Source organism: Prunus persica, chromosome G5 (assembly GCF_000346465.2).
Source record: "Prunus persica cultivar Lovell chromosome G5, Prunus_persica_NCBIv2, whole genome shotgun sequence".
Taxonomy (NCBI): Eukaryota; Viridiplantae; Streptophyta; class Magnoliopsida; order Rosales; family Rosaceae; genus Prunus; species Prunus persica.
Window position 1 is genome coordinate 3660257 of NC_034013.1, and position 12342 is coordinate 3672598.

Genomic DNA, 12342 nt, shown 5'->3' on the forward strand with positions numbered 1-12342 from the left:
GTTACATTGCATCAGCACACGTATGGTGTGACAAGTATCTTCTGTATAGCACAACCCATGGGTAACTCCTTTTTTTTTTTTTCTTTTGTTCGAATGTAGTTTTCATTATAAACCCACAAAAGGGTATAACAATACAACAAAAAGTGAAACCCAACCAACTAGGCTCAACAACAAAACAAAAATGCCAAAGGCCCAAATAAAATACAAAGAAAACAACAAGCAGCTTAAAACCGGGAACGCATTAAGCCCACAGGCAAAAACCAAGGCCAAGAAAGCTAGCAAACCCTAACCAAAATTCAACCGAGCCGCCGCCAACACCGCACGAGACGACATCAAGGGGACAAGTTGAGGGGAAGAGCTACCACACCTGAGGGACACAAAATGAAAAAATTGCACCACCCACAGATCCACCCAAATACCATAAAATCCCACATATATCAAAGACACAAACAAGAAAATAGAAGTCAGCCACAAGAAGATCATCACCTCCCAAATCAAACCTGACAAAGCACCAGAACAAACACAAATCAACATAGTAGAAGGAGGTGGTGCAGGCACCCGAGAAAGAGCAAAAGCTCGAACTCTACACATCTTCAGAGTTGTGCGCAAGAAGCCGCGTTTTCGGCTAGCCGAAGCAGCCACAAGATGAAGCCATATCAATAAAGAGGAGAAAATTTTGGTACGAATGGACGATACCAAGACCATAGAGAAGGGATTTGAATGGAGTGTGGGGGGGGGGAGGGAGATAAGAGGAAATGGATGGAGGAAGGGACAACTGAATACAGTGGATGAGAAATAAATGGGGATCTGAGAAATTAAAGGAAGCCAAAGGCATAAAGCCTTAGAGTTCAAGCAGAGCTTGAACAAAACACCCACAAAAGGGAGAACAAAATAGCCACAAAAAGGGGAGAACAGAACACCCACAAAGGGAAGAGCATAAACACCCACAAAGAATGGGAGAAAAGGGGCTTACAGATCTCCTCAAGTTGTAAGGAGCAGGCCAGAGAAGAGAAACCATAGGAAATGGGAGGAAGAGAGGACCTCCTTCCCCCCAGGTCGTGCGGCACATAGCCTTTTTTCTTCTTTTTTTTCCTCACCCACTACACTAAACGCTAGTTAGGCTTGAAAGTTGGGATCTGATGATCATATATTTTGAGTGCTACTAAACGAACTCTAAAATTAATTAAGTACACCCTACTACCAAACTATTTATTGAATTACTAATTTACCCTAATATAAAATGACTAAAAATGATATATTGAATTGTGAAATAAATGTAATTTTAATAAGTGCACTTTACTCACCATATACAACCCTAATCGAATGTAAGCGAAAGCCACCAAAGGTTAAAGAGGTGTTCGGCCGGAAGCCACCGAAGGGTTAAAGAAGTGATTCGGCAAAGGTTGCTTTGAAAATGTTTTCAGGAAAAGGAACATAAAGAATCTATTAAAAATATTAAACATTTAAAAATTGGGAAAGGTATCTTAATCTATAGGGATATTTGTAGAAATATGACATGAACTTACACCGTAGTTTCAATTTGTCACCTTTGAAAAAAAAAATTAAGAGAAATGTCACCTGAATTTTTCAAAATCTATAATTTGTCATCTGACTAACATCATTCAATTTTTCATCCATAATTAAGGGTATTTTAGTCTTTTCATTTTGAATTGTATCTATATATATAAAGCAAAAGGCAGAGAATAGTGAAACATTCAAAATACCAGAAAATGCCCTTGGTTAATGCAAACATTAAGAATTAAAATTATTAATTAAATGAGGATAATATGGTAAATTCACACTTTTCATATTTAAAAAAATTAAAAGAAAAAGAAAAAGCAGATAATGGATCCTATTTTTATGGAACACAACTACTCATTATCTTTTTTAATTCTAAAATAAATTTACTTATTTTTTTAAAAAAAACCTCTCGCAAATACGGAAGCGCGTGCAGAGAGGCTAGTATATTTTAAAATAAACCATTAAAAATCAAGATTCTTTCCTACTAAACATTAAAAAATTGAAAATTGCATTTTTTTTTTTTTCCATCCCCCTCTTGTCTCTCTCTATTCTCCCTTCCTCCCCAACCACAACTCCCCTCTCCTCTGTTTTTTTTCTCCCCCAATACCTGAGCACCCCATCCCCACCTGCAACCCACCCCCACCCTCTTCCTCATATTTAATTAAGGACATGAATATATGCAATGGGTGTGTGTAAACACTCTAAAACAGTACATTCAAATTATTCCAACATTAAACAATAAAACATTAACATCACATAGAATAGACTGCTATGACTTCTGAACAAAAGTAACACCACCAGTTCTCAACATTACAGACATGGAAACAAAGGAGAGGGGAGTCAAATAGAGGGAGAGGATGGGGTTGGGTTGAGGGTGGGGATGGGGTGCTCAGGTCTTGGGAGAGAAAAATAACAGAGGAGAGGGGAGGTGTGGTTGGGGAGGAAGGGAGAATAGAGAGAGACGACAGGGGGGATGGAAAAAAAAAATGCAATTTTCAATTTTTTAATATTTGGTAGGAAAGAATCTTGATTTTTAATGGTTTATTTTAAAATATATACAATTTTGTATTTAGGGTTTTTCCATTTTTAAACCACCCTTAAAAATGAAAAGACTAAAATACCCTTAATTATGGATGAAAAATTGGATGATGTTAAAGTCATATGACAAATTATAAATTTCGAAAAATTCAGGTGACATTTCTCTTTTTTTTTTTTTTTTAAAGTGACAAATTGAAACTAAAGTATAAGTTTATGTGACATTTCTACAAATATCCCTAATCTATATGATGCAGATCTGGTTCTAAGTTTTAACCAGCCAACCCAGTACAAGAGATCTTTTGAAGACCACCTCGTGAAATCATGTTATAAACAAGATCACCAAATAAAATGGTTCTTTCTGAATTAAAGATGAGGGAGAGGGAAGAGGGAAGGGGGTGAACTTAACCATACCCTCTGAACTTTGACCCGCTATACCCCCTTTCCTTATGTTATTTTTTAAGTTCTTTTCATAAATTCAAATATAAGACTTTTGATGCTTCAAATGTGAAGAACCCAGTTCAATCCTTGTTTATATTGAAAAAAGTAATATATAGGAATTGATGGATTCTAAAGCAACTTGGAGCTGTGGAGAACTTTGATGAAAAATTAAAGTGAAAGGAATCCACATGGATATGGTTATAAAGAGTAATGCTACACTTATCACATTTTTATCCCATATATTCTATACCACATGATGTTGCATGTCCATATTATATGTCACATTAATTAAATCAATGAGGTATAGTTTAATTAAGGCAATTAGAATACTGGAATAAATCATAAAAGAAAAAAATATATTAAATAATTTTAATTGATGTGGCTGTCCACCTCAGTTGCCACATAAAATGGTATAAAGATGTGGTATACAAATGTGATAAGAGTAGCATTATTCGATTATAAATGCTCAAAACCAACAAAATGGGAAAGGAAAATGTTATCCCAATATTCACTCACAACAAAGATGAAGATGAAAAATAGTGTATTCGGCAGCAAGGTGGGTTTGGTGGTCTAATAGTGTTCAGCATCCAACTCTTGAATGGTATTAGGGTGTTATGTAGTGTATTAGGGTGTATCAGGGGCATTTTTGGTAGCTAAATCCGGTGTACTTAGTTAACTTTACATTTTGATTAAAAATATTGGGGTGTACTTAGATCATAAAGTGTATTCAGTTAATTTTAAGGTTCATTTAGTTGCACTGGATATATATTTTTTTTCTTTCTTTTTTCTTTGTTATGTGACAACTGAAATCCGAGATACATGTTTGTGGTTGTGGTTGTGGTTGCTTTTATAGGAAGCACTTATACTTAAAAAATGCATATATGAAAATAATAAAGTCAAAACTTCAAAAAATTAAAGTGTTGGCTGAAAATTGAGGAAAGTCAAGTGATTTTAGCCATTTTAAAAGCACTTCCAAATAGGTCATGAAAACTAAATGGAGATCCTACAATATAAAGCTCAACCATCGACATAAAACTTAACTTCTCTAAAAATGTGTTTCAATGTGGCATCATCAAAGAAATGAACAAAAACATTTCAATGATTTTCCACATCACTTCTCTTGAATTCTCAATAATACGCTCAATCGAACTCAAATTAAACCTCAATTTAAGAAAGTAGTTTAAATGATTTAGAGAGAATTGCTATAACGTGTTGAGTGAATTAAACCCCGTCAAGGCTAAGGTTTAGTGTACGAGTTAGGCATCATGTATATGTATTTCTCTAGATCATGACACACAATTATTGGTTCTATTCCAACTACTTGTTGCATGCATGTCTTCTTCATATCTTAATTTTGGTCCATTGAAGATATAATCAACAAGTCCTGCCGTGATGTTCTTTTCCCACAAATACATACAAATACAAGTAAAAACAAAAATAATATAATATAAAATAAATAAAACTCCATCATAGTCCAAGTCCAAAGCATCCCAATCATACGGATCACCCATTTCTGTAATCTGTAGGGATAGATTCAAGCTCACGTTATTATCTATCCTTCCTCTTATCTTTCTTTTTTTCTTTTCCTTGGCCCACCTGAAAAAGTATTAATGACGTAATATATCAGTCAGTAGGGAAGTGAAATTTTTCATACTGTTTCCCAGATATGTGAAAGGCAAATCAGAAACATTTCATACTCAATCTCAAGAAATTATTTGGACTTCACGTTTTTATTATTCCGTAATTATAAAATTTTATATGATATCACCACATGCGTTGATGTTCCTCCAAAAGTGAGTGGGCCGAGTTGAGACTGAGTTGTGTTCTCAAAGGAATTTACAATTGGGAGAATGAAGTTTCTTTTTGATAAAACAAATTGGGAGAATGAGGAAAACATGCCTATTTGTTAAGTGCGGTAGGTATAAGCATGTTTTTTATGCGGTTGAGCTAAAAGAGAGGTGTCGTCTATTTTCTATTATTCTTCTCCCATTGAAATGATGTCTTTCTCAAAAAAGTTTACGTTTCTAAAGAAAAACTTGAGGTCTTTCATAAAAAGGACTATTAACTAATTAAAAAGCACTACTTTCAAAACGGATGTCACGCTTCAAATTGGATGTAAAGTCACGTATTAAAAACGTGACATTATAGTATTTAAATTTAACGTTAATGCTAACTACTAACTAGTGGTGCTTTTCTTTTCAACTCAAAATATAGGTCTATAAAAAAATTAAAAAATATAATAAATGCTTTGATGTTAAAAAATAGAGGTTATATAATTTATAAGAATAGGTTATCTAGTGTAACACGTGACAACTATAATAATTGACTCACTTTTTGAAAGCAACAAAAATATGTAATTGGCTTTTAATGTGGTTAATGGGGTATAGCTCAGTTGGTTGAGCTCTTCCACTCCCACTCATGTGGACAGAGATTCAAAATCCATATACACTCAATGAATATATATATATATATATATATATATATATATATTCCTCCTCCAATAACTCATTAAAAGCATTAGAATTATGTGTGTTTTTTTTCTTTCAAAAAATGGGAGTGATTGCAACCCATATCCCTCACTCAGCGATTGCGGTACATCTGCTTAATAAAGATGTGGAAGACCTTCATCCTCTTGCTACTATGTTGTGGGGATGCCAAGACTATATAGACAGAAGCTGGGTTTGTTCTATTCATCACGTATATCGTGAGTGCAATATGGTGGCAGATGGATTAGCTGAATTGGGTTCATGTCTTGAGTTGGGCCTGTCAACGTTCCATGATCCTCCTGATAGTATTAGGTCTTTTTTTAGTGAAAATTTACTTGGAGTCTGTAGGCCTCGAGATTCGTTTGATTCAGGTTCAATTGGGCCTAGTAAACCGGCCATGTATGATGTCATGTTAAGAATTTAGAGGGATGATTTGCGGTCCACTACTAACATCAATATTATTCCCAACTTAACCACTTGCACTATCTGGTAGGTGTGAGATTTATACAAAATCCAAAAATATACAAGATTAGATTTCATCTCATACGAATCATTGGATCAAGTTCTCTCATCTCAATTAATCCTTTCACAATCATCTTATTTGGAATGGTTGGATTATAATTGTTTTGGCTTGTTTAAAAAAAAAAAATCATATTTCTTATTTAATTGAATTTTATGAAAACTTTACTAATATACTAATTTATTTTATATATATGGATCCCAAATGTGTCATGTCATCACTTAATAGATTCTCTAACAACTAATCTAACGGTTGAGCCGCATTGTAAAAAATTTACAAACACATGGTACTTTATTGTTAAATTCAGTGCAAGAGTAAACATGCGCCTTAAAAGTAAGAGTTCAAGATACTAAGTTGAAATTAATCATTGTTTTAATTATTCTAGTGTTATTGGTTTGGTTGCTTAGTTTTGATGCAGGTTTTATTTTGGATGGATTTTTTTTGTCAAGTCTTTTGGTTGATGACCTAAAGTTTTGCTGCAGCTATTGTTGTAAGTGTAATATAAATTTCTTGCTTTATGTAAATTTTTTTGTCATGTGCTGTAAGAACTAATAGATTATACTTGGATTGATAGTACTGTAAAACGAAATGGCTTTATGGCTGGCCTGTTTAAAAAACTGATATTTAGCTTTTTGGAAAAAACAAACCAATATTGGACATTTGAAAAAAAAAAAAACTGATATTGGGCTCAAACCAACTAAACTTGCAAAATCGAACCGAATCTAATTGGGTCGGCCCAATTGAATTGAAATCGAATTGAAATATATAGATGATGTATGATGTTTCCAAATCCAAACTCTAATCCTATTAATGATGATGTAATGCTGTTTTCAATACAGATCACCTCAGTTCATCATTCTTGGTTGTCTTCTCAGGAAGTCGAGCTGGTTTCTCTATTGGGTAGGTGGGCAATAACTCAATAAGTCTAAGCAAAGCATCTCGCACTGCCAACAGCAACAGTACAATAGCAAGATGGCACATTATATAAAAAACAAGGGCATACAGTCAAGAAAACTTATATAATAATGAGGCTAAAACCTTATCCATTAGCAAAAGCATTTTGGTTTATTGAGAGTAGAAGAATAGCTTTTGTGTTTTGGTGGATTATGTGTCTTCTCTTCTTCTTTAGCAGGAGAGTGAGTGTTTCAAGAGATGTATTCTAACATTATATACTAGCATACATAATGTCTCAGAAAGAATGAAATGTACGACCGTGTTGCTCCTTCCGAAAAATATCGCTGAAACTGATCTCGGTTTGGGTTTTGAAGCGACCATTTTCCTGCAAGTAAAGTATACACATCATGACTGTGATAATTTTAAAAAGAAAAAAGAAACTAACCCAAGTAGCAAAAGGCCCACATAAACTTCAAAGAGGAATGCTAGCAACCTTCTTCTTTGGACCTTCTCCATTTTTTGCTTGACATATGTCATTTTCCTTACACTTAAAACAATGTCATTAATATATTATACAAGCTAACTTTTGCTTCCAAGTTTACCCTTATTAAATGTATTCCATTTATCCAAAAAAATTCACAACTTTCTTATCATCTTATTAATTTTTTTTCTAACGTCAATTATTTTTTTAAAATAAAATATATGCTTTTAAGAGGAAATATCCCTTCTTCTTTTTTTTTTTTTAACACAAAGGGTTTAGATAGGAAAAAAAAAAAGTCCTTTGTGTGTTAAAAAAAAAAATGACATTTCCTCTTTTTTGAAAAAAGCAAACTTTTTCTTTAAAACAAAATAATAATAAGATAGTAAGAAAGTTGTGAATTTTTTTTGGATAAATTGAATACATTTAATAAGAGTAAACTTGGAAAGTAAAAGTTCACTTGTATAATATATTAATGACATGGTTTTAAGTGTAAGGAAAATAACACATGTCAAGCGAAAAAAAGAGAAGGTCCAAAAGAAAATGTTAGAGAGAAGATTGCTAGCATTCTCCAACCTTAAAAAGCAACGACATATGATATTTCCGACAACAACGTGAACATAGGACGCTTATGTTGTGTGGGTATTTCCCCAAAAACTGGATCCGACCATGATAAATCCCAGCCTCGAAGTCAGTTCCATTAGGGCCTGTGATTGCAAATTGCCAGTCATATGGGTCCGACTGAAAACAAATATCAATGATGTGACAAATTAGCATTTCGGCCAAACAACAAGCCCAATTTCAAGAGCTAAAAAGAAAAGGCTTCTTTATTTTTTTTAAATGACCATAAAATTAGAGTGATGCTAAACGAACTCTAAAATTAACTAAGTACACCTTATGATCTAAGTACATCCTAGCATTTAAATTAAAATGTAAAATTAACTAAGTACACTCTAGTAAACTACCAAAAATACATATAATACTTAATATAAAAAAATCATGAATAACACTAGCATATGCTTCTCAAGCTTTGTTCATGAATTAACTAAATACACCCTATTTGAATAACACCAGCATATCACATCTAATTTGCCACCTCATATTTTAATTTCTTCTAAAGCTTTTGTTCTTCACATTAAAATGTGTTAATTTGAACAAATTTGGGTTTTTATTTGTTCTCCAAATTCCTTCTTCTTTTTTTTCCTCATCTTAATGGGGTTTTTTGATTTAGTCTTCAAATAATGAATTTGTTCAAACTAGTTCGACAACATGCCGTATGGGTCAAATAGCTACTGCAAACTTGATTTACATGAAAACTTGAAAACTAATTCCCAAATGCCTTCTTATATTTGAACTTTAGATCCAACTAATATCTTCAATGATTGTTATGAATAGTTAGATGGTCTTCCACTTTCAGATTTGGTCTCTTAATAATTTCTTTAACCTTCATGTCTAATGGAGGAGTTGTTGGGCAGCAATGGAGGGCTGTTGGTTGGCAAAGGAAGGGGCAAGCGAACAAACATTCAATGACACCTCTTTGCACTACTGCCAATGCTCATTGCGTTGTTTGTCGTCGGCATAAGGAAAACCGAAAACTTCTCTACATTTGATTAGAGTTGGATATGGTGAGTAGGGTATACTTATTAAAATTATATTTGTTTCACAATTCAATATATCTTTTTTGGTCATTTTATATTAGGGTAAATTAGTAATTCAATAAATAGTTTTATAATAAGGTGCACTCAGTTAATTTTAAGGTTCATTTAGCAGCACTCTCAAATTATCTTAAAACAAATTCAAATGCTGAAAACAACAATTGTGCTCGGACCCAATACCAAAATTCAAATAGAATTTAGAATCACCAATCCATATTCTTAACTTATCCTTCAAAGTGAAATTAAACCAAAAGTCAAAGAACAATAATATTTATTTAAAAAAAAAATGGAAGGGGTATTGGAAAGTAAACGTAACCGTGAGTGCGAGGCACTTGAAATCGTCTTAGGGATTGGATTGCATCTCCTCCAACTGCCGTTTAATCGAACCCGCCGCCCATGATTTCAACAGCTCTTCAACGCCGAACGTTCCTGGAGACGATTCCATTTGATTTTGTTCGATCTGCGCCGATCCGACCCGATCCACAACCACTTCTTCAGGTAACAAAACTTTAAAACACGAAGCAGAGAGAGGAATGAGAGGCGGCGGTGTTTATAGGTGGGTGGGTGGGTGGGTGTGTGTGTGTGTGCGTGAGAGAGAGAGAGAGAGAGAGAGAGAGAGAGAGAGAGAGAGAGAGAGAGAGAGATTGAACTGCGCCGATCTGACCGGATCCCACATTATGTCTTTTTGCAGCCGCTACTAAAACCCTAAAGTCTGCTGACTTTTGCATTACAAATGATTTTTTTAATACAAGGGATAGTTTAATCTAATCTACTAGAATGAGGATTTGAACTAGCGGCGGCCTCACCCCAAGTATCCTTAGCTATTACTATTAGGTATAGCCCTGTTTGTAGTTTCTGAATTGGTCCTGGCATTCCTAAAAGCACAACAGCCAATCAAATACACAGATATTAGGGCAACAAGAATAATGAGCAATATTATGTCGGTTCTTCTCCATTCTTTCTTGAAGATGAAGCAAAGTTGGGTCTGGCATTGCTCCATTTTAGGCAATCCATGTCTGCTGCATTGTTTATGGGACTTAACCAATATGCTGGGTTCACAAACGTGTAGCCACATTGTGTAATGTGTGGGTGGCTTACAACATAACATACTGACTGTAAAAAATTACAAATAAAATAAAGCACGACCACAAGGAATAAAACATAAAGGTGAGGTTCCTTGGGCAAAAGAAGAATATTTGACACATGGATTTGAAGAATCTTTGATGAAAGAGTAAACTGAGTTGTTTTGCTGAGTTGCTAATTTGCTGTTTAATTATTGAACGGAAAGAACATCTCTAAATATTTATTCATTTACAGTTCAAAATATATTAAACTTATGTCCTCTCTTTCTCCCTATTTCCTTGTCTTCTCTCTCTTCCTATGAATGAATACTTGGGATTTCAAAGCAAAAAATAATAGTAATTTACAATGAAGAAAAGAAGAAAAAAAATAAAAACAATAAAGAAATGGAATTTCTACAATGCAGTTTTTTTTAAATCCTGAAAATGGATACAATTTTATGAGTATGAAATACAGAAATTCATAAGCTAACAAAAAAAGGGTGTCCAATTTGATAAAAACAAAAAAATTTCAAACTAAATACTTACCTAGGGGCGGCTGCCACGGCTGGTCGTGGGGTGGAGGTAGGAGGCTGGGCCGGGGAATTTTATTTTATTTTATTTTTCGCAGGGAAGTTAGGGGAAGATGGTTGCTGCTTGTTTATTGCCACTTCATTTTAGAATGCCAAGACTTGTATCTCTCACATATGAGACATCACTGTTACAAAAATCACAATGAACGAAGGGAATTCACCGTTGTGTAGAACGGTTTTTAAACCGTCAACATGGTTATATTGAAACTCTAAATTTTGATCAAAAACACCTTTTGTAGCACTTTGATGCTGAACAAATATATGTCGCAGTGACAGAAAATTCTTCTATAAACTCTAACAATAATTTGGTTGCAAGGACTACAAAATTGGATATGGTAATTTATGAACTCTGTAATATTACTTCTCCATGATCTTCATGTTAGTTTATTTATAAAACTTCGGAGAAATACTTGAAACATTTCCATATCTTGTTGACAACCATCGTTAAGACCATCTCCAACCATGGGAAGCAAAACCCAAAATTTGGATTTTTGAGGGGGTGGGAATTTTAGTTGACTGAAAAATGGGGAAGAATTTGGCCCAAAATTCCAGTCTAGGCAGAATTTCTTTGGGGCCCAATTCGCAGCAAACAAAAGCCACATGGGTCCTCATTTGAAGCAAATGATGAGCTATTGCCCACTACCCCAAGTTTCTGGCCACGTGTCAAAGCCTAGGCAACTTAAAATTGCACTTCTATGGCTGCATTTCAAATGGGTTTCTTTCAATATTTTTTTTTTCCAAACCTGAAGTCTAGAAATTAACGGCTGATATTAAATTTTGGCTGGATCAACTGGAAAAAAAAATAATCCAACAACTGAAATTTAAATCCAAAGGTAAAAATAAGTAAATTTATTATTCTAAATTGGATGCAACCTCAAAACATATCATAAACTCTATAAATACCCATCAATTTGTTAATAAAATTATGCTTGTGAAATTTCAAAATTTTTATGTCCAAATGTTCAAAAAAATAAATCACGGAGTAATATGCAAAAATTAAGTAAAAACAAAATAACCACAAAAACAAAATAGGATCATATTATTCTTTAACAATTTAATAAAGTTGCGGACTCAAACTATGAGTCCACAAGGTTGGAGGAAAAAACAGTTTGAGTCCTAAAAATACATGAACAGTTGTATTTTGGAGGAGGGGGGTGAAATTTTGGGTTTGAGTCCTAGGGTTGGAGATGGCCTAATGATATGCAGTCTTTATTGGGAAAATTATAGTTGATAAATAGAGACATATGAATAAGAAGCAAAAATAATATTGGGATTAGAAATTTGATATTATTTACATTATTGATGTAGCTTTAATTGAGGGATGCTTCAATTAAATAAATTAAAAAGGTGGAAAAAAAAATTATTAGATCAATGGAAATAAAGAATACAAAGGACACAAATTGTAAAGGGAGTCATCCCAATAACAATATGGCTGACATGACTAAAACTTCCACATTGACCTGAGCAAGCTGAAAATTTGAAACGATTTGGAGAGAATTACTCTCGAAAATAATTTTTCTATAACCACTTTCAACCACCATAATTTTTCCGAATCTAATCCAATGACATCAAGGACAAAACTAGCCGCTAATCGGCATGACTCTCTTAGAGAGACTAAGAACACCCATCAAACTCAAATAAGTTTCTGGAATCATGTGAGA

General features: G+C 33.8%; 2 long non-coding RNA genes across 2 annotated transcripts; both read right to left on the reverse strand.

Moving 5' to 3' along the window:
• LOC109949167 lies at positions 59-1230 on the reverse strand. Its single transcript, XR_002271686.1, has 2 exons — positions 487-1230; positions 59-367 (listed from the first exon to the last, which is right to left on the reverse strand). It is a non-coding gene; the product is annotated as an uncharacterized LOC109949167 (long non-coding RNA).
• LOC109949227 lies at positions 6477-9629 on the reverse strand. The gene is made up of 3 exons (XR_002271775.1): positions 9347-9629; positions 7952-8116; positions 6477-7282 (listed from the first exon to the last, which is right to left on the reverse strand). It is a non-coding gene; the product is annotated as an uncharacterized LOC109949227 (long non-coding RNA).